Source organism: Lichenostomus cassidix, chromosome 5, assembly GCF_008360975.1.
Source record: "Lichenostomus cassidix isolate B80296 chromosome 5, HeHo_3.0, whole genome shotgun sequence".
NCBI classification, from domain to species: domain Eukaryota; kingdom Metazoa; phylum Chordata; class Aves; order Passeriformes; family Meliphagidae; genus Lichenostomus; species Lichenostomus cassidix.
This window is the reverse complement of record NC_139486.1, coordinates 28,911,947-28,935,768: the sequence shown is the minus strand read 5'-3', so window position 1 is coordinate 28,935,768 and position 23,822 is coordinate 28,911,947. Positions and strand designations below refer to the sequence as shown.

Sequence of the window (23,822 nt, the reverse complement as noted above, 5' to 3'; positions counted from 1 at the left end):
GAAAAATTCTACTACTTGCTACTAACACGGGTTTACAACTTTTAGAAGTATTTACTGGAAAAAACCTCAATCATCCTCCAGAGTTATTTGTAGGCTGTCATATTTCCAATTTATTTTTCCAAATAACCTCTCAGCTATGACTAGTTCATCTGAATAATGTATTAATTCCAAAATATGAAAATGATGAAACTGTAACTGTATTTGTAGCAATTCAAAATAGAAACAAGAAATGTGTTTTTACTTACATATGTAATTACAAAATAAACTGCCAAAGCAAGCTGAACTGGACATAAGCAGACTTTAGAGAGCAGCAGCTCCTAAATGCAAAACTTGAATCTTTCATGCTATGAAGTGAGTTTTTTCTGTCCTTTAAGTGAAGTCTACAGAGGTTTTATATTGTAGCCCACCTCATCCAAGACCAACACTTGGCAAAATTTACTGTAAATTAGAAATACAAGCCTTCTTAACTTTTTAATCAAGCCATTGTTTGCTTATGGGAATTTAGCAGAATTGCTTACTGAGCCCTTGAAGCAGCCTTGTTTGAATCACTGAATCTCTCAAAAACTCCTAGAATAAGCAAAAGAAACAGGAAAGACTATACTGGCTACCATACTGTGTGGCCTGAGAACATGTTTTTGGTCAAGCAAAAAAAAAAATAGGAGAGGAGAGGTGCGTAGTAATAGGATCTTACAGTCAGACAGAAGCAGAAAGTATCTCAGTACTTGACATGTTTCTTCACCTGAGGCAGGCAGCCTGAGGCCCTGAGCAATTCCTATAACCTTTCCTTACAAGGGATGATGATTTGAATTCTGTGCAAGTTGTATGGACCTATGGATCTAAAGAGATAAAAAGCTCTGAATGGAATAGTAATTTATAAAGAGGCAATTAAAAAAAGGAAGGTACCTTTGAGTTTATTTCATCTATAACACAATCCTTTAAGGAAAGAAAAAATTAAAGTTCACCTAGAAGATTTGTACACCTTCGTCCATCACCCCACAAAAAACTCAAACATCTACTTACAAAGACAGATTATCAGGAAGATCACAGAAATCCCACAAATGTGTAAATGAGAACCAGTCCCACCTTCATGTGGAAGACAGAGCAGCAGCTTTCATTTCCGCACTCTGCTCTGATGGGTGAAATACATACGTAGAGCATCATGATAAGTAATATCTGTACTTCCTCAAGCCAGCTGCAGCAAAAGCAGAAGATGAAATATCACAGGGTTCCTTTGAGACTGTGCCCCCAAACTGTCCTCAAACTGTACAGAAAATTAAGTAGGAGATGGCACAAGAAGGCACAAGAAGGCACCAGAGGCATATTGATGGATGGGTTACTACATATTTTGGGTCATAAAGCTTTTTCTTGTTCTGAAAAGAAAACAGCAATTCCATATCTAGAAGCTAATGTCCTAGTAAATAATATCATGGATCCCAGCTCACAGAAAGGATGTAATACTGAAGTGAACCTACAATACTGTAATCTGGGAAAATCCAACTCAAATACAAGACATAACATTTCTGTACTGCAATTCTGTGTGTGAATGGCTGCAGACTGTCAGTAGATTAATCTAAACTGGTGTGCAAGAAAATAATTACATGTTCAAGAACTGAAGCAAATTAAAATTAATTTCTGCTTATGTTTTCATAGCATACTGGATCAAGATTATACTCACAAGAAGTTAATAAAATGATGCCAGAATCAGTGGACACTAATTTTTTCAGTATTTTCTTAACTGCCAAAAGCAGCAGTGTTCCCTAAATGTGCCTTCCCCTGGAATCAGTATGAAGAGCAGGGGGTGTTTATGGGAGCTACCCCAGGGAGGGAAAGACATTTTAGTAGAAGTTGTTGTACAGCCCTGTCCAGCTCTTTCTGAGTGAAGAGACACAGCTGGAGACCCACTCAGGTTCTCACAGAAAGAGTCCCAGTATCTGAAAATCATTATTATTTTGAGAATGGTAGAATTTGAAAATAAAGATAGGCAACACCACATGAAGCAGCACCACCCAATCAACAAAACTGTTTACCAAAAGCTAGTCAATTTCTTGGGAAGACTGTGCTGGAGTCATACTTTTGAAACAGGAACATTTTGAATCTCACAGACATTCACCAGGAAATTTAGGAATTGCCAGATTGTATAACAAAGCCACAGAGAGACTGGATTTACATTTGTAAAAGTTTACCCCCAGGACACTGGGACACTCATAGCAGTAAAAATACTATTTTTGCATAACAACATCACAAATCATAGTCTTAAAACATTAGCTTAACTCTTATGACCTTTCAGAAGTGCTTAGATCTTTAGACCAGTTATAATACCCACCATTAGACTTTCATTTGCAGGAGGGACTATTACAGTTTCTTCTGCTATTCCTCATATATTTCTTACTCCAAACACCTCACCTCTCTAGACTTTTTCCCATTATCCTACACCTTTTTTGAAATGCAATCCTTAAGTGTGGACTCAGCTTCATTTACGGCACCAGAGTCAACTGAAAGAACTGCTTGGTTGGTCTCCAGAACAGGCTCCCCAAGTAAACGACCACTGCACCAAGCCTGTCAGAGTTCAAGGAGCCTCTGGACAATGCTCTTAATCATATGGTTTAGTTTTAGGTAGGCCTGGGAGGAGCGAGGAGTTGAACTTGGTGACTCTTACGAGCCCCTCCCAACTCAAGATATTCTATAGACCTTAGAGTGAATACTCTTTATACAGCTACTGTCACACAGTCAGCAAAAGACAAGAACTTCAGTTCAACACTCACCATGCTCTTCAGTCTTTTTGTGGGGGAAAAAAAAACAAAAGACATTTGACATCTGAGTAACTAATTATTTCAACTTAACTGGAGATATTTGAGCTTACCGTTTTAAGGCTATTTCTCCTACTGTACAATAATTTTACATTCCAATTCTGTGTTTTAACACTTGCAGTTCTCCAGATCCTATGTGCTATCACTTTAGACAGTTAAAATTGTTTGAGACCTAACAAAGCCTCCTTTCACTCCTTCAGTTACAACTAGAAAGATACCAATTCCTTGGAATACACTTATGAATCACTTTTGTATTCCTACATCTTATGCTACTTTCATGTGAACTCAATGTCCTTAGTTAACTCAAGACTAATATCACATGAGACAGCATGAGAAGTACCACTAAACCAGTTGCAACTTATTCACATGGCCTAACACTTCATCACAAACCCAGATCAACTGTTAATCACTAGCTCAGAAGTTGTATTTGAGCTACTGTTGCTTGTTCCATTGTTTGTCCATATTTTGGCAAAGAAAAAACCACCAAAAAATGAAATAAAAGAATACTAGTGAGAAGAAGCAGACATGTTCCTCAAGGAAACGGGAATTAGTTTGAAGGACTGTAGTTTAGAACATGCAGTTTCTTTTAGTAGTTTGTGTTGTTTCACATTAACTTATGGCTACCTTGAGCACTTGTAATGCCAGAAATTACTGCCTTCTTTTTGTGCTTCTCTTCCTTATGACAGTATAAATGCTTCTATGGTAGTGCAGCGAACTAGACAAGAGAATTAATCCAGTTTTAAGCTAGCTTAAAAAATAGTGATTAGTTTTGGTTTTACTCAATCAGGCTCCCTGATATAGTGCAATCAACAGCTGTGTGCTAGCACCAGCACATGGGAATGAAATGCTGGTGATAAAGTTAGGGCTGCCATAGGGCCCCAGCAGTGTTAGTTTACTAGGATCATGAAACTGCACTCGAAAGACAGAACCCAAAATGTCATGTACTTCCATCAAATATTGAAATCAGCTGACCTAGACAAAGCTTTTCAGAATCAAAACTTGCTACAGAGAACCAAACCAACTAAAAAGTGCAAAAACATGAGGTTTTTATGGCGTTGCTCCTTGTTAAGAGCAAATGGGGCTCAAGATAGTATAAAATTTATTGGTAGACTGACTATTTTTTGTTGGGTTAAACAGAAGGGTATGAAAAAGGCAGGTTAAAATCAGGCTCTGTTACATAGCTATCAAAATCTGTTGCCTACAGGAAATACACAAAACATATGATGCAATGCTATTACTGCAGTGTAGCTCACATAACTACAACACTAACTCATGTCAGCTACTCTGTCAAGACATCTCATAGGAACCTGGTTTCGACTAAAGTCCTAAAAATTGAAAAAACAGATTAAATGGATTCATAGTTTAGTGTACAGGTTGCCAGAGAGACAGGTTATTCCTACAGTATTAGGTGAAGGTGTTTTAAAGAAAGAAAAAATAAAACCCCACAACACTGTGCTAACAGCTGGCACATAGTAGCCTTGCCTGTTTCTTCCAACTAGTATACTTCAGTACACTCTGAAAAAAGGTTTTAGAAGTCCTCCCAGTTCCATTTCCACTCCTCCTCACATAACTGATATTGGTACAAATAGCAAATTTCTGCACATTACAGTCATCCATTAAATTAAATATCCCAAAAGAGGAGGAGGGAACAAAGTCAGGTCTCTAAGGCTAAATATTTTCAATTTTCTGAACTGCAACCTGCTACACCCACATTAAAAAAAAAATGTTCCTTTGTATTACTTTAATTCTGGGGAGAAGTCCTAAAGCATAGTAATACATTGGGAGAAGACAATAAAACATAACATCAAGGTATTAAAGCATTTTATTTCATCCACCCAAGGTGAATCAACATTTCGCAGTATGTGTAAATAGGTTTTTTTCAATCACTCCAAATGCCTAAGAAGAATAACTTACTAGCAAAATGCATAACGTTTTTAAAAATGAAATATATGCAGTTCTGGGAATATTAAAGTCTCCGTAAGAGCAGACACACCTCTATGAACTATTACATGAATGTCTTTCTTGAGGGAAAACAAGCACCATGTAAAAGCAGCAAACCATCTACTGGCAGAGTCCTGACTCTTTGCAGCAGTTAACTAAACACAGTTCTCTTTTTGGCAAATAACACAAGCTGAATACATTTCTGACATGCTGCATACTTCTTCCCAGGAATCCTCCAGCACTTACAAGCATTGCTCATTTCAAAATGGGTGAGTTCAACAAAGCTTGCAAAACTGCATAGTTCTGCAAACTTAAGAAATTACAAACAAAAATAAAATGGTCTTCTCCAGTGTTTTGTTCAAGGGATGTTATCAAGACAGAAATAATTAAAAATTGCTTTAGCTCGGCTCTCCTGACAGAACCCAGGAAAAAATCCCTAACTGCAAACAGGCCTTGTACATTTGAAATTTATGAGGTTTTGTGGGGGGTTTTGGGGTTTTTTGTTGTTTTGTCTTTTTGGGGGCGTTTTATGTGGGATTTTTTTTGTTGGTTTGAGTGGGGTTTTTTTGGGAAATTTTTTTTGCTTAGGGTTTTTGGGGGTATTTTTTGTTGTTGTTTTGGGGTCTTGTTTGGCTTTTCTTTAAATTTTTTTTTGTTGGTTGTTATTTTTTAATAACTGACTTGTTCTGTCTCACAGAAAGCTGAGAAAACCTAGAAAGGAAACTACTGGCTTTTCTCCTCTCAACTAAGTCCCCCTTACTTATTTTCACAGTAATTTGCAGTGATCAGGCAGAATTATTCTATTTTATTAGCTAGAGAGTTTCCATCAAACATTGAGATGGTAAGGAGAAATCTTGTCAAATGATAGCCTGCTGGGAACAAGATAGCCTTCTTTCAAAATAATAAATAAATAAAATGCCACTTTCCCTTCTGGACTCCTTTCAGGGAGCAAGTTGTAACTTCTTGCAGATGGGAAATGTTTCATCAGGTTTACAGACCTGGAAAAAACATTAAGTTTTAGACTAATATCTCTTACAGATCAGCATGGTATTAATCAATGTATGGAATACCTGTATGTAAAACCCACAGTGATGTTTTGCAGTTCTACATTAAACTCTAAAAAGAACAGTATACCAGCACAGCGAAGGATGAAAGAGTTACGGTAACCTAGATACCCCAAGCAAACAAAAAACATCCCTCTCCAGTTCTATTATGTGTTTTTACATTTTGCCAAAGAAGAGAGATAGTGGAATACTTTTATTTGAAGTGAAAACATTAGGAGAATCGAATATGTTTTGCATGCATGAAACTGAGACAATACAATAGGGGAGCATGGGAAGGTGGACCAAGGAGTAACACCTACATTTGTGTTAGAAACATCTTGTCCAGGGAGCAGGGACACAACAGGACAGTATAACACAAAACCCCTTTATCACTCACTTCATATATTTAGGAGTGATTCCATGCCTATTGCACACAGAACTTAGATTTACAGCCATTAGGCATCTACCCATTTCACATGTCAAAGTAAGAGGGCTGTTAAAAAAAAAACAACAAAGAGGAAACACAACAAAACATACAATGTACATCTTCCTTTAGACAAATCCCAAAAGACACCAACTCAATGCATCAGATAGCCTTCCAACTTTAATATCAATTTCAACTTTACAATGAATAACTTACACTGTCTCTAAAGAGTGGGCACAGCTATGGATCCTGAAATAACATCATCTCTCACTATCTTCACAGGGTTACAAAAAGGTTATTTTAGCATCAAAGGCACACTTGATTGATAAATATACATTTTCAAATTAAGTGGCATTTTCAATTTTCCCCTATCAAATTCTTAAGTATAGTAACTGACAATGTCCACAGCAACAAATACTCTGCCAAAATCAACTTACAACCCACATCACATTTTACATGGCCATACCCCTAGATAAAATGGCATCCAACTAAAAGAACAAGCACATGTCCCATAAAGAATTATGATTTTTATTACACAAACACTTTCCATACAAACAACAGGAAGAAATATATTGCATCTTTAACGAAGTCATCTGAATACAAGGTAAGGAAAAAAACTGAGAGCCACACAGCCCTGTTTGTAGAGTGCAGCCTAGAAAACAAATCCATGTAGATACAGATGTATTTATCTCAAATGTATCACTGTTTTTCCAGCACAAATAACCTTATGAAAATCCTCCAGCTACACAAAACCAAACCACCACTGTGCAACAGTAGCAACTCATACCATTGCTCAAGGACAGAAATTTCCAGTTACAGGTAGGAAAACTGTTTCACAGAATAATAAATGTAGTCCTGTCCTCAACCAAAAGCAGCTTTTCAGTAGCAGCTTATGCCAGTTACTCTGTGAGATGTTACCAAATGAAGAGGTCAACATCCTTCATCTCCCAGTACTTTGCTGATTCATTAGAACACTCATCCTATACTAAAATTTGCAGCTGCACGTTAGTATCAACACAGTGAGACTGTGGGAGGAATATGCACTAATTTTGGCAGTAATCTATAGTTCACTGTGTTAACTCATTCTTGAAACCTTACCTCATCTCTGCACATTCCTTTAGAAACAAGCCCTAAAATCATATTCCTAAACTTTATTTTTGAATCCTAAACGCATCTCAGAGACAACAATATGTCCTTTTACAATGAACTTACAGACTCCTCTCCACAGCTTTTTTACTCAACAGGACCCATAAACTCTACTAACACCATATTTTATTAAAAACTATTAAACTACTTTGCCTTTGTAGTCCAACAATCAATGTAAGAAGTCAAAAGCAATTCTGTAATTCAATAATTAAATGCCTACATACAGAACCCAGAAAATTTTAAAAGTACATCTTATATTAACCCAAGTGATCTTTTTGCTATAGGGTTTTCCTTTCATATATTCTGCAGAAAAAGAGTAACAAAAACCATAAAATTCATAAAAGGTATCAATAGCATTATCTCCAGACTTGTAACTCCTCAAAACCACCCATCAGCTATATTAAAAGAGAACGGTTTATCTAATAACATGAATGATTCAAATCAAGCTTCACTTTACCTTTTACTTTTCATTTCACACAGTCAGTAGGTAAATAAATATGACTTTATAACCTGATACTTGGCCATTCAATAGACTAAATCACTAGAACAATTTACTTCAGACATATTCACTTCATAATGGCTAACACAACAGCCAAAGAAGCTTGAGAACTTATACCTCCGGCTTAAATTCACAATACACATTTACAACTTCCAACACCTAAAATATGCTTTTAGTCTGACTACTTTTAGTCAGCCAACTCAAAGTTTTTCCTTCAATGATGGGATTTACCCATATATAAATTTAGGTCCAAACTGAATAGGCAAAAACATACTGCTCCTCACCACTCCTGACCTTCTTTATTCCCTCTTACCACATTCAGGTTATTAACTTCTACTAGTACAGAAAGTTTTGTCCAAGTCCCTTCAACCTGTTTTTGTGGGAAATAAAATGAAAACTACTCTCCTGGAAGACAGTTCCTAATATCATAAAGGCTTAAAAGTAGGTGGTCATGTGCAAGAGTAAAAGGAGGATAAATTTTACTAACTTCACAATGTATTTTTTTTTTCTGGAGAGCACAGCAAAAAACCCTTAAGTCTTCTGATGATTTCATTGCGCTGAGACCAGCACAGCTCCCAAACCCATGACTCATCCAATCCCAGCAAAAATACTGCTGGAGAGACAGATGTTTTGTTTATGAATTAATTCCTTCAGTACGTCCTACTCATAACAAAAAATAATCAGGCTTTACTTTGTATGCAAGAGATAAAGCATGACAGTCATATTCCTGCATTATTCTTTTCTAAATATATTCTGTGAAAACTGAAGTAGCAGTGGATGTTGGTGACACTTGAGTAACTTATTTAGGAAAAAGAACTATGTCTTTCCAATAAAGATTTGATTTCCTGGTTTTGAACAGTAAAAATGTGTTAACTTCTAAATATTCAGGTTTCTGGCTATGAAGTTTGCAGTGGGCTCATTGTTTTTTAACATTCTTCCTGTCCAGTTGCTTTTGTAATACTACTCTAAGGTGTACTAATTTGCATTCCAGTGAAGAAAATCTGGCACTTCAAACATTAATGGAAGCTAAGTATCCATACCTTAATGAATTCCAGTGGAACTGGAAGTCAACTCTCCAAATTCACCATCAAACTCCTCACTTCAAATTATTTTATTTATGCTCAAATATGTTACATTTCACTTGCATTTAGGGGGATCTCTGGTCTTTATTCAATAACCTACATGCCATTCAATACTGCAGAAGACTGACCTTTGTCACAGCTTTCAGACCAAATCCAAGAAGAGACATGCATTAATGCAGCTGAAATTAAGAGTCTGGAAAAATCCTACTGACCAACAAATGTATGCCTTTATTCATCTGAGCTACAGATGCAGCCCAAACTGAAGCTAATAACCCTGAGAAACAGATGTAACTTGAGCTTTAGTTCCTTAGTTAACTGTATGCTTATTTTGATATGAAAAATATGTATCCTGATATGGAAAATAGCAGTTAGAAGCTATAATCACCACCTCCCTACCATGCTTGATTTTCTACATTTGCATCAAAGCAATCAACATACAACTGTTCAATTCAGGCCTATTAAGGGCATTGTCAGCTATCTGACAAAGATACAAAAGTACAGAATGTAACAGCTAGTCCACTTAAATCAAACCATGCCAGTACATCAACACAGCCATCAGCTGGTAACTTGGGTTCAGCAAAGTGATTCTGTCAGTCCCATTGCATTCTGCCCAATAAGTTTGAGATCAATCTAGTTTCAGAGCTATGAGAAACAGTATTAGAATGAATTTACTTTATGTCTACCTTCTACCTTAAATAACACAAATCAGCAAGCAAACCTGTCCCAAATGGAGCAACTCATTGGTTATGGCATATCAGAGCAAATATTTTCACAAAACCATTTGCTTTACACAGTGCTTATAGTAAGGTTAATATACAGCACTACTAACTTCCTTCCTTTATGCACAGCCAACAGCAAAAACCAGGTCTCATTATGTCATAAAGTAAAAACATTGTGGAAAACATCTCAGATTTTTTGTTGTTGCTGTAAGCCGCATGATCTTTGGCTCATGTATTAGATTAATAAAGTTCTTCACATACTAATTCCTATTTAGCATAAAGGAGATAGAGAAGACATAGATGAAGAAGGGAACAGTGGAAGTAACCTGCTTTTCTCAGCCAAGTTTCAAATGTAGGCTACAATTCAGCAAGAAGACATCTGCAAACAAGTGATGACAAGCTGTTACTTCCACAACACTCAATATGACCAAAAAGGAAAATTGTTTGTTTGAAGTATCAGCAGGGATACACGACTACAAGTATCAAAATTGTACACCATATCATTGTTATAGAAAAGAAATTTACAATAAGCATGTTCAAGAAATAGCTAGTCAAATATTTTGCAAGTTACATTCTATGGTATCAAAAAAGATTGCCAATATCTACATGATCTTTCTGTGCTAGAAAATATTGTCAGCCCTGCGTTCTGCATGCCTGACAACGACCTCAAAAAGGCATTTTAAACTCTTCTATTAGGCATTTTAGTTTTACAGCTGAAGTCTTGTATAGGTTTTGTCAGGACCCTGACAGCCTCACTAGCCCACCTGCTGCTGGGCTGATACCCCAGGCTGAGGACACCCCACAGCCCCAGGGAGCCCTCTCACCATTCCCGGTGCCACAACCACAGGGAGCCTCCAGCTCACAGAGCATCTGGGCAGGTTTAACCAGTGTGAGAAACAAAACATCAGCTTAAAAACCACCAGAAGCTATTTGCACAAGGAACACCAGCAACAGCTTGAGTAAATGCACTAAGCAGCAAGCAGGAACCAAAGACCATGCTAACTCAAGCCTTTTGCTATCACACAGTTATTCCAAGTCTCATTAGAAGAGGGAAAGTGAAAACAAAAGAATCAAGCAAACAAAACTGCTTTTGACTTGCTTTCAGAAGGTTTAAGCAATGAACAGATCATGAGAGAGACTACTGCAGAAGGTACCAGCAAAGAACAGGCAAAGCGGTGGGAGCAGAGAAGCACAAGGAAGGAAAGTCAGAACACCTAACCATTGCTTGCACACAGTAATACCTCCCATTCAGCAGCAGTAGCCAGCTGGAGCTTTTTCTTCTTCAAATAAAAGGTAATTATGCAAGAGACTAACCAGCTCAGCAGTGGGAAAGAAGACAACATGCATATAGCTTATAACATTGAATCAAAAACTTTGTGCTCATTTGTGGTTAGCAAGGACAGCAAGGACTTCAAAACTGCAGATGGAGATCTTCAGAGGGAGGGTTGCAAAACTTCTGCAGAATGACAGCAGCAGCGTGACTTGAGGATGACCTAGAAAGGCTGAAGCATCTCCCTTAGTCACCACACCTCCTGTAGGCAAGCCTCAATGCACAGACCCAAAGCGACTAACAACGTTCTTTGAAATGCTCACCAGCATCACAAGAACATATTTAGTCCTGCTGACCAACTCTGAGCTGAGATTTAGCAGAAAAGAAAAATTATACAAGCAATTCTAGTCTAATAAGAGCACATTAAAAATTGCTTCAGTGACACTGGCAAGAAATCCAATTTTGATAGGTGGCAAAGGAGCTGCCAAGCCTTGTCAGTTCTTCCATTCTAAGTCAAGATAACAAGATTACCACTTCAACAACAATATGATAACTAGAGAGCCAAGTACACCATACCTGTGTCAATAAAAATTTCTGATTATTCAAATACAACAGTTCATGCATAATAGAATTAAGTGCTCACACTACAACTCATCAATATTAATAAAGATTCTGGGTGCACAATCCCATTCTAGTGAGATGATAAACTGAGCAGGCCAAAAAGGAGAATTATGAACAAAATGGTCTTGCTCACAGTTAAGAATAGTTCCTGCTCCATATGGGCCACCAACAGGCAGTCATCTGAACTTCAGGGAGACTCTAGTCTGTAAACTTGAAATTAAAATAGAAATAAATCCTTGAACCTATGTCTGAACAGAAAGAAAAAAAAATTCAAATAGTTAGCATTGCTATTCCATAAATGAAAGAGTGGAATTAATTCTTAAAATCATATTTTGGAGCAATCTGTGTACTTGTTCAGAAAAAATTAAAACAGTTTCACAGATTACTGGTACATGTAACTATCAACAAGACACTAGCTACAAGCCTCAATAGTTTAATTTTACCTTTTGAAATGCTGGCTATATGAAAAACAAGACAGCCAAACAGTTACGAGAAATTTTGAGGTAATATTTCAAAATAAACCTTCCTGAATTTCAAAGGTTTCATTATTTTGCAGAGGTTTTCTCCCCTTTAGGTCACTGAATATATAAAATAACAAGCATAACTGCCCATTGTAAACAAGCACTCTTATACCCCCTTATAGATAAAACAGATTCTTTTCAGCCTTTTCTGCTGCATAAGGAGGCAAAATTTTGATATTCAAAGCAGAAAATATCAATAAACTTAAATAAACTGACAGGTACCAATGACAGGCAAAATTTCAGTTAAGACTTACTCATAGTACAACACCAAAAACAGTGGATCAACTTACTTCTAGTGACAGGAGAATGAGGAAGTTTTTGCTTAGAAAGAAGTTCAACTCAGACTGAAACTCAGAAAATAGATTTGGAAAGCATTTCAAAAGGTCCGGTCCCTACTGGAGGCAGCTCAAACATACATCATTTACAACTGATATTTCTTTAAGCAGCTAACACCAACTCAAGATAACCTCCTTCTAAAGCTATTTTTTTGCCCCAGGACATGAAATCAGGAAATGTCATTGCTACAGCTGTCTCAATCAAAGGAAACCCACTTTATGCACACAAGATATAAAAAAAATAAAGGGAACAAGCAATTGCTTGGCTTGTTTTAATATTCTTTAGTCTAACTTACTACTGATGTAATTTATACATTTTATGCCTCAGTTGCTTCTGCATACTTCAAATTCACAAACACTGCCGAAGTGCAAAAAAGTAGTAATGAAACTAGTAATCTGACATTTCAAAATCAGAAACTATTGTCCCTGTGTTGAGGTATAAAATTCGTTTGAACAGGATTAGAAGAAATACAGATCTAAATCTTCTAAACTCAAATTTAAAACTAAGAAATTAAAAAAAGTAAGAGCTTTCTATTAAGCACCTGATAATCCTGTCATTTAGCATTTGACAGATCAAAACACTAACTATCCACCCATCCAAAGGATGACCACTTCTTTGTACATTTTGGTTGCAGAATATACAGATCACGTTTGACAGATGGACACGTCCTGTTTGCGCCATGCTTAATTACACTGCTTCACCAAGCATTCCTTTCTTCCTTGAGCATCCCATATTACACATCAGGTTCATGCCTGTACTTGTGACACATAAGCATGAGGTAACTGCAGGGCTTATGCATAGGATAAAGGTATGCAACAGACTCAAGTCACAACTTATCCATGCTGGGATAGCTCATTACTTTAGCAGCAAACCATAGACATCACAATGGTGAAAGGATAAATGGTAATCCTGACAGGTGTTTTAAAATGGACTTGCCAGCTGCTGAAGACATCCCACAGACCCATTAAAAGCACTGCAAGTGGATTGATACAATCTACAAGGAATTGGGAAAATTCATATCTATTTAAAAGCGGGTTTGAAAACTGTCACTTATACTCAAGTTGTCATTTTCACTAAACTAAAAATCAAAAATGACAGCCATCAAGCATTCCCAAAGGAGAAGGAAACCAGAAACATAGTTAGAGCATATTCATGAAGAAAGGTTAAGTGAAGCAATAAATGAAACCAGTCAGTCTTCAGTGACAGTTGAAATCAAATGAAAAACCTAAGATTCCAGCTCCTATTGAATTTTCCCTTATGGTAATTAATTTTTTCAAACACAAATTACAAGCCTTTAGGCAAGAAGTTAAATGGCTTGCTTTGTATCGAGCAAGCTCCAGACAGAAACAGACAGTTTTCCTTCTTTTCCAAAATGAGGCTTAGACTGAATAGAATTTCTGGGATGATGAAATATGCTTAATAAGCACTGCCAAAAGAGAAGTTCCATGTAACTTCCTTTCAGTTTCTTGTGAATTACTGCATGTGTGAGTTAGTTACCTTAAAGAGTTGCAAATGATATTGATTGCAAGGCACAACTCCTCCTTCAAGCCAAAGCAGCAAAAGATATTATCAACTTTACTGACAAACAGTTACATTTAATGTAGTCTAATAGTACAAAATGCTCCAAAAAAAAAAAAAAAAAAAAAAAAATTTTGAATGGTCAGTCCTGAAGTAATGACTTTAGGACTGAACGAAAGTAATTCTGTGCCAAGTACATAAACAGATGCAAACTGATAGTATACTGAAATAAAACTCCAGATTTGGAAACTCACGTTCATAAATTGTATCCTGCTGTCCCTAAAGTTCCCTCTTCCTGTTTTAGTTATGAGACATTTCCACATATGATGACAGAGGGGTTGACATGGGTTTGTCTCCAGTATACCAATGCTATTAAAACAAAAAAAAAAAAACCAAAAAACAAACCACCACCAAACCAAAACACAAAACAAAATAAACCACCAAAAAAAAAAAAAAAAGCAAAGAAGAAAACCCATATGCAAAAGTCAGATTTCCAAACTACTCTCACTTGAATACAGTGACAGTATCCACCAGCTCTATTTCAGAATGGCCTTTCTTTGATTACTTTCATAAATTTGTTTTGCTAAATTTGAAATACCTCTGAACATTACTGTGGCCACTGATGGAAAATGGTAGGCATAAGAACCTTATTTGGTAGCTCTAAATCTTGAACATCAAAAATAATGCAGAAAAGAGGATCCAGAAGAGCATCCATTTCTGTTTCCAGAAAATGATGTATCTGCACTACCAGTGAAGTCTAGGATTTAGAAAAGCTCATAGAAATAATGTGCATAAGGCAGCCACCACTGGCATTATGCAAGCTTCAGTGTGACATCAATGCTCTTCTTTTAAAACTCAAACCACTAAACAGGATTGATGCCAACTGACTTGCAGATTAAAAGAAACTGCTTTCAATGAAGCATTTGGTTGCCTTAAGAGATTGCATTTTAGAGAACCATTTTCTGGCAGTCTCACTGTTGCACACATTAACAGAAGATCTCAAAAATCTTCTTCTAAGAGAGGAAAAAAAAATCATCCCAACTAACTTTATCAATATAGTTGTAATTCTAGTGTCTGGCAGGAACTGTCTGTCTTTTACCGCAATGCTTCCTTTCATTAAGCAGTTTAAGAAAAAAAGTTTGCCTCTATACTAAATCAGCACCAATATACCTTAAAATTATGATGATAATCCAGGCACAAAGTTAAAGTACTTTTTCACCACAGTACTGCATTCTGTTCAACACCTCTACTTTAATTCCATCAAGCTGTAACTCCTGTCCTGTGCTTCCTGTTTTGATACACTTTTGAGCAATGTCTTGAGCAAGTCAAATCTGCAAATTTCATACCACAACCTGAATACACAGAAGTGATAATGAACTTAACTGGTTACAGGAGATGAAATCATTAAGCAAATTCCTGTTTTATGGATCTTCAGTATTTACTTTTGGGGAGGGGAAGGAGTGGGCAGCACTACCCAGGTAATACAGAAGAAAAGGTGTTAGAAGCAGAGCGTTGGATTTGAATGCCATAACTGTGGAATATTACCAGTTCTGATCCACACAAGTCTGCATTTACTGGCTTTTTCGGTGTTTCCCAAAGAAGAAGTAACAAAGAAATTATCTACTGCCACTTTTTACATAAACTTAGTTTCAGTAAGTGCTTACACTAAGCACATCTTTGAGCCTGCGTACTCTAGTTCACACATATTGGTAGACTACATTTTCAAGTATCACAGTTTTGTTTGGAGAACAATGTTTTTAGAAGAGAGAGAGATCTAGGATAGTTTTACAGCTTTAATAAAATGCCCTTATTGTTACTACTCAACAATACACTTTCAATGAGAATCCTAATTACCTCTTTTTTTTTACCTTTATTTAAGGGGGGGAACCTACAACACTGCAATCACACATGACTGAAGTTGGTGGTAGAATCCCAATATAATTTCAAAATATGAATGGAGGGGAGTAGGTGAAAGGGAGAACAAGATTCACAACTTGCTTCAAATTACCCAAGTTTCATGAACAAACGTGGTTCTACGTATTTCAGGACTTTTAAATCAACACTGAACAGTTTACTTGAAATTAACATGTTATTCTGGCTATTTCTCCTGTAACTGACTATGAAAGAAGATGAATTTCCTCTTCCCTTCAGGTCCATGTAATCTTTTTTCACTTGCTATTTGTCAACACCCTGAGTATATCAAGAGTGGTCTTCCACCCTATTCCAGGCTGTACTACTGCTGGGACAAAAGACTACAGGACTTTTTCACACAAGGCTTTCAAATCCAGTCAGCGTGGCCTCTGAAGCTCCCACAGGAAGGCTGCCTCATTCTCTCCTCCCTTGTGCTGCAAAGATGATGTTATGGTTCACACACAGACAGAAAGAACTAGGTCCTTCAAACATCACCAGGTTTTCTCTGCCTTCTGTTAGGAGAACTCACCCTTCTCAGGATCTTATCTCCCACTTGTCTGGAGGCTAGTACAGCTGTATTCACACCGAGGAGATGTGTTTTCAGTGTACCAGTACATTTAGTGACTTTTAAGTTTACTCTAAAACCTGTGAGGTTTCCTAAAATAATGGACAAATGTTTGCTGAGCATACAAATGTACGCAGTACTCCTTCTAGCTTTTACAAATGTTTAACTGCTTAAAGGTAGCTGACAACCAGTAAGCCTGAGGTGCAAACACCTGAGGAAGGCATAAATGGAAACTCAAATTGCTACTCACCTTACTATAGCCGAAGGTTCCTGCTCTTCTACAATCGAAGCAGACAGCCTTGTTAAATAAACTATGTAAATTAGATTCAAGATCAAATGCCAATGTTTACTGTCCTTTATTTGTCTTTCCTGATATACAACAGAACTATTTACTGATCTGATGCCCTTTCACAACTGTAATAAGAACAATTCAGATCTAGTATTTCCTTGTACACAGCTCTGTCTTCACCAGAAACACAATTACCTCCTCTATTAATTTCTGAAAGGAAACAAAAATGGCTTTACTCAGGGGGTGTAAGCCTTATTACAATACAGTGGGAAGGCTAAAGAAGTGTGAGAATGTACACTGAAGTCACAAGGAAAATATTTTTAAGCAAATTTGCATCAACTAGAATCTTTTTCTAGAATTGTTAAAATCTTATCCAGATTACTGTTATTAATACACTTCCATGATCAGTACTCTTTACTGCAACGTGCATGGCATTCTACACCTTGTTACACATCTAGGTTTTGTACATTTTTGCTGGTAGCTTAACACTTTTCTTTCTTTGAAACCTTCTCCTTTCAATATTAAGCTTTCATACCACTCATGCTGGAACCTGAACAGGCAACCTGCTGCAACTACAGTCCTTTTAACAACTCATACCCATGTCAAAACTGGTGAAGGGACAGAACAGAAGGTAAAAGAAAAGCAATCCAAGTACATAACACGAGGACAATGAGAAAGAAAATTAAGAAAGAAGAAGATAACAAGAAAAGGAAGGGAAGTCCTATTAATTTTTATATGAAGACAAGTGTGCAACAGTGACAGGACAAGCTTAGAAGAATGGAGAAATGTCTTCGTCCAAGAGAAGAAAATCAGTGTCACACATTCAACAGACCCAGAATCCTGGGTGCACAAGTATCTTTAAAGTTAATGATGTTCTGTGCTCATTATGTTCAACAAGTGGAGAAATCCCTGAGAGATTTTCAGAACAGGTAGTTAAAGCCTCAGAGATAATTACTTATATTTAACAGCTCTTTCAGTAGCTCTCCCATTATGCAAGGATTCAGCGCTGCATTTTATCACAGATGTTATCACTAATAAAATACATTAAACACAGTATAGTCAAAAGATAAAAGCAGAGAAATCCAATCAAAATTTTTCCCATACTCCACACAGATAAAGCAGACGCATTTGATTTTGCACACATTCACTTTGCAAGTAACTTTTTCATCCTTACCAGTATCAGCTATCATGTTACCATCACAACACTAACTTTCTGATGGTTGAATATAGTTAAGTCTTAGTCTTTAAACAGACCTCCTGGCTTCAGAATTCTTCCACTTTTGTTAACACCTCGGGTCAAAGCAGAACCTGCAATTTCACAACTGATTCCTAAGCCATAGCAAAAACAAAAAAAACAAAACAAAAGAAAAAACCCCCAAACAAAAAAACCCCAAAACCAAACAAAAAACCCAGAAAAACCCCACAAAAAACCAAACCAACAAGCAAACAACCCACTCAGAAACTCAAAGGCCTGAATTCAAGCCCTGGTAGATGTAGGCATTTAAAAAGTTGTTTGGGGGTTTTTGATAGTGAGTTCACATACAATGCAGTTGTACAGTATGTATTTGGGCTTCGATGCTGAGCCAAAATCTAAACTAACAGACTATATTCAGCATGACAGAGAGGCCACCAATGAAACACAGTACATGCATATAGGCAGGGAAGTTTCAAAAAACGAGAACCAGTAAACAATATTGTTAATAGGGTCTCAGCGCACCCTAAATGGAATCTATGTATGCTTTCTTCTGGTCTTTCATCACCAAGGCAGCTGAACCTAGCTTTCCACAAGTTCATATGCTTTCAAGATTCCAACAGAACTTAATACTTTTTAAAAGTGGGATCTTATCAGGGTTGCAGTAATTAAAAATTTTTATTATTCCTGCCTACACGTTAGGAAGTTTTCTAAGACAGAAAGAGGTGTCAACTGCATTTTTAAAGTTAATATCCCAAAATATCTCAGCCAGGGGGAAAAGGAGGGAAGGGGAAGCTTAGGGTGTTGGGTTTTTTCTTAAGAAAATTCTTTCACATTTCCTCGTTGGCTGAAAAAGGAAAAATGCATTTCATTTGCAAAGTATACATGTGTTATGGACTACAGGATCTATTAGTATTTGAGAACCTTCTGTCTCTCCAAGAAAATTTCATGCAGAAAGGTTTGCAAGGACAGGCAACTCTGTAAAAATTGGCATCTATAATAAAGGAGACAATAGTGTAGGCACTTAGCACATGGCACAAATATTGTTCTTACAACTTCTTAAAAGGCTTTCATCTAGTTTTCACAAGGATACTAATTTGTCAAAAGCTGTATCATTATAAGAGCTGCTTCTAAATCTTTGTGACACAGAAAGACTCTGAAATTAAGTGTTAAATGCATTCTGTGCTTTTAGCTACTATGCCTACTCATGTTTCACTCTCTCTTCAAAGAGCAATCTTTTGTATGGCCATCTGCACAGAAAGTAAAGAAAGCGGGAGATGTTTTCCCAAATAAAGACATAACTAAACTGTGGGTATAGCCCTAATAGCCAGATGCATACTTGGAATTCTTTGCAACTCATTAGTTTTAGTTGCTCACTCAGCTTGACAATTCTAGCATCATTTATACTTGAGAGCCTATTTTATTACTGTAGGAAAGAACAATTTCATAGGTACCCCGAGAGAACTGAGAGATTTCCATCTGGAATCAAGCAAGGATCTACTGCTAATAAACCTTCCAAAAATCTTCCAACAAAAGCTTTTTGCCTGAGATGTCCATTCAGTCCAAAGACCAAAACAAAAAACCCAAAACATTATGGTTTTGCAGAGATGCAAATTCACCTCTTAAAAAGGAAACATCTCAGGTATACACAAGCATATAATTAATTTACAGACTGTGTATACTAAAGTTAACCTTTAACCAATAAGTTTAAAGAAACACAATAGGAAATTCAATGTCCAACAGAGATATTACCAGTACTTAAAGTGCTCAGACGTTTTAGAACAATGAAGAGTGCCAACCAAAAGCGGAAGCAGCCCTTCCATGTCCTGTACCTTGTTATACAGATAATACTAGACTGAAATCAATTGCTCCATTCAATGAAAGATTAAAAGATAACAGATGCATTTCTTTTGCCTTTGAATGTACATTGCTCAAATCTTGAGCTTAATTAAATGCAGAATACTCTGCACATATTAAAGTATATGTATTAGACTTCCCAGCATCATACTGAGGTAAATAACCACCCACCACTTCAGATTTGCCTTTTCTGAGACCCTTTAGCACTGGCAGAGCATTGGCTTCTTTTGTTCCACTACAGAATAAGAAGCAACAACTCAGTTATGTATCTAACTTAATTCTAGGTCCTTCCTTATTCTACCTACACTTCTTCCAGTTTTTCATTATAAGATGTTCAGAAACAAGTCATCCAGCTCTGCTAATTTAAAAGCATTTATTCATAATAGTTATTATTTACTTGATGCATGTGGAGTATTTCACAGCCTGTCACAGAATGTAATAACATATCTGGAAAGATCCAGAACATACCACAGTGACATTTTTAGAACACTTACGTTTCATCCCTTATCACCAATAACTTTGTTGTTTCATTTAAGCATGCAACTCATAAGAAAAATGAAGACACATTGTGAAAGAGAAGTAGAACTGAAAATAGAGAGAAATGGAAGCTACAAAGTAAGTCACACAACCACAGAACTATAGAATGGTTTGCATTGGAAGGGACCTTAAAGATTATCTGGTTCCAGAGCACATGGCTAGGTCATGTCTAAGCCTCTCACCCACCAGCCCTCCCAAGTGTTTCTGGGCAGGGCTGCTCTGATCTGTTCATCCCCAGCCTGTGTTGATACTGGGGGTTGTCTGATCCAGCTGCAGCACCTTGCACTTGGTCTTGCTAAAACTCCTGAGATTCCCATGGGCCTGCTCCTCAAGCTTGTCCAAGTCCCTCTCGATGGCATCCTGTCCTTCAGGTGTGTCAACCACACCACCCAGCTTGGTGTCATCTGAAAACTTGTTGAGGGTGCACTCAGTCCCTCTGTGTCATTGATGAAGTTATTTAATAACACTGGTCCCAGTACATATCCCTAAGGGACACTGCTTGTCACTCAAGACTCTGAGCCATTGATCACTACCCTCTGGATGTGACCATCCAACCAGTTTCTTATCCATTAAACAGTCCACCCACTAAATCCTCCTCTCTCCAATTTAAAGAGCAAGATGTTGGAGAGGACCATGTCAAAGGCTTTACAGAAGCCCAGATAAACGACATCTGTAGTCCTTCCCTTGTCCACTGATGAAGTCATTCCACCACAGAAGGCCACTTGGTCAGGCAGGACTTGCCCTGGGTGAAGCCATGCTGGCTGTCTCAAGTCACTTTCCTGTCCTCCATATCCCTTAGCACAGCTTCTAGGAGGATCTGTTCCATGACCTTCCGAGGCACAGAGGTGAGGCTGACAGGTCAGCAGCTTCCAGGATTCTCCTTTCTATCCTTTACCAAGATGAGCGCAATGTTTCCCCTTTTCCAGTCATCCGGTCACATCTTACTCTCCTCAAATGTTACCTTTTTTCTAAGATGAGCTAGAAATGTACAAGTATTTAAATAAGGAAGTAGCAACAAGAAGAAAGATGAGAACTCACCTAACAATGGAAGAAATCAATCTCTAAGAAAAATTTTTTGCCCAAAGATGCCAAAGTTAATGTTTAAGCTGATGCATGACAGCGAAATATACACCTATTAAGTCCCTTAAGAAATTCCAGACTACTGCTAAATAAGGACTGAAAGAGAATAGACTCATTATTGAAATCACATACAAGGGTTGCTAAGTAAGAAATAGTGAGAAATGGTGAAGAAACAGATAAAATAATAAAGGCAAAAAACAAAGGGTGAGATTAGACACATCTGAGACCATGTCACGGGAACAATTCTTGTCCGAGGCAGACAGCTGAACCAGTGCTACTGGTTCATTAATCAGATAATACCTCCCATACCTCAGAAGGCAACTCATTGCACCTCTCCATGTTTCAGTGGTACTGAACTCTCACTTCCTCCCATGTCAGACATGTTTCTGCAGGGACTGCTGCACTTTCTGGGAGTCCTATAATAGCTCTTTTCTATTTTCAGAAAACTTTATTCAGGATTATTTACTACAATACATAATATCACAGTTTGGATTCCACTTTTCCTATCCCTACTACCCCCTCCTCAGGACAGCTGACTGAGTGAAACAAAAAGGATTTTCCTCTTGCTACAAGATAAATTATTTACCCCTCTATCAGAGGAGTAAGGCTCCCTTTTAAAGTCAAACCAGACATCAGTTGTCAACCCCACCACACACTGCCCTTTTGAAAAGGGAGGAAGAGGAAATGTTTAAATGAAAAAGCAAAAATAAGTATGAGCACTCATGTCAAAGCTGGGAGCATTCTGAAGTTCAGATAAGCCTATATTGTAAGAACATGAAATAAATCCACATACTGGGGAGAAACATACAGAAAAATAGCCTGGGATTGAGTGCTTTGTCACCAGCAGGAAGTGAGAAAATGCTCATGTAACTCTGGCCACCAAACCACCTCCCTATGAGACACCCAGACACTACACCTTCACAAGGGTGGCTTTTATTGCTCCACCTATGAAAATGCATTTCCTTCTGTGCAGAGACATGCACAGACTACGTTCAGGGTACACGTACAAACTATGTCAGACACAGAGAAAACCACAAGAGACGCACAATGAAAGAGGCAGAAAAACAGTCCGTATATATCCCTGCCCGTTTTACTCTAGAAACCTAAGGAACAGGCTTGTTACAAACAGGAAAGGGGAAGATGTTTGTGTTATACATTGGGCAAGATTCTCTGTGGCATAAATTCACAAATTTTAATACCAAGGGGACTCCAAATCCACACTGAGTTGATTACAAGTTTGTTACAGAATTGCTTAAAAGACAAAACTAAAGTATGATACGCTGATAATCCATAAAACCAGAATTAGAAAGATGTATTATCACAGTTTTACCACAAAATATCACCTTTAGGAACTAATTTAATATTATTTCCTTCTGCAGAAAATGAAGGCTCACCACAGCCAGCTCATGAATGCATGGGAAGAGTTCAACATCTGCTAAGCACTTGTGGGACCACCAGGTCAGTGTTACAGAGTTGCACAATTGCATTCTTCAGCTTGATCAATGCTCAGAGAGCTGCAAGAAAGCCTCACCCAGCACCCAAAGTGGTACCTGGGTTACAAGCAAAGACAATCCACTCCTGAACTTTTCACTGTAACCAGATGGAATGCAAATAAACAAAAACAAAACTGCACATTTAGCTTTTGAATGAACAAAAAAGGTACTTTCACACACAAAAACCAGTCAGTACTTCAATGTTAAGATTTGAAGATATCAGCTATTACTGTTTGAAACAAGCAACTAATCACAAGCTATGTCAGCATCTTGACTACACCCTGCTTCACAAGCTTCCACAGGGGACAAGTATGAAATAAACAAGTGTCTGATACTACTGGAGAATTCCCACTTTTATATACCCAAACATCCAGATAGCCAAGTCAGTTCCCTAATAAACTAGTGGAGAGGAACAGAAAGCAGAACTGCAAACATGTTCTTATCACCCCCCTAATAGGAATGCAGAACCACTCCAAAAGCCTTGCTTCACTCCAGACCTGCTCACTTTCACAAGCAGTCATTTTTACAAGAATGAATGAGAAGATTTAGAGAAATAACTAGGAGTAGAATTGCACCCACAGACATCTGGAACTATCATAAGCCCTTACACTCCTATTTCAAAACACTAATGGTCTTTTAACAAGAATAACCACCACGAAAAAAAAAAAAAGGGCAGCTTAATGCAGTGTTGTTTTACATGACATGACTAAAGCCAGTATATTTCTTAGCTGACAGAGATTATCTTTGAAATTTTCTTTTTAAGTTAAAATGAATAATGTTTACAAAAAAAAATTTTAAAGTTGCCAAAGTCCAATATATTTTAATTGCATATTTTTTGTCCCCTAAAATGAAATATTGTCTAGCAACCAAACAGAACCTGAAACTAGTCTCTTCTGCAATTCTTACGAGGATCTGAAGGTGCCCTATACATAGCTCCCATCTACTAAATTCTTTATTTAAGGTATAGGCAC

The 23,822-nt window shown here is 37.3% G+C and overlaps 1 protein-coding gene across 6 annotated transcripts in view; it reads right to left on the bottom strand.

The window, feature by feature from the left end:
- The window catches only part of STXBP6 (syntaxin binding protein 6), a 100,686-nt gene that overhangs the window by 69,248 nt on the left and 7,616 nt on the right, over positions 1 to 23,822 (bottom strand). Inside the window, exon 2 of one of the 6 annotated variants that reach the window (XM_085061991.1) lies at positions 11,686 to 11,762. The exons of the other annotated variants lie outside the window; for them this stretch is intronic. The gene's annotated coding sequence lies outside the window, so the exon portion shown is untranslated. The remainder of the gene's footprint in view (positions 1 to 11,685; positions 11,763 to 23,822) is intronic. 6 annotated transcript variants of the gene reach the window in all.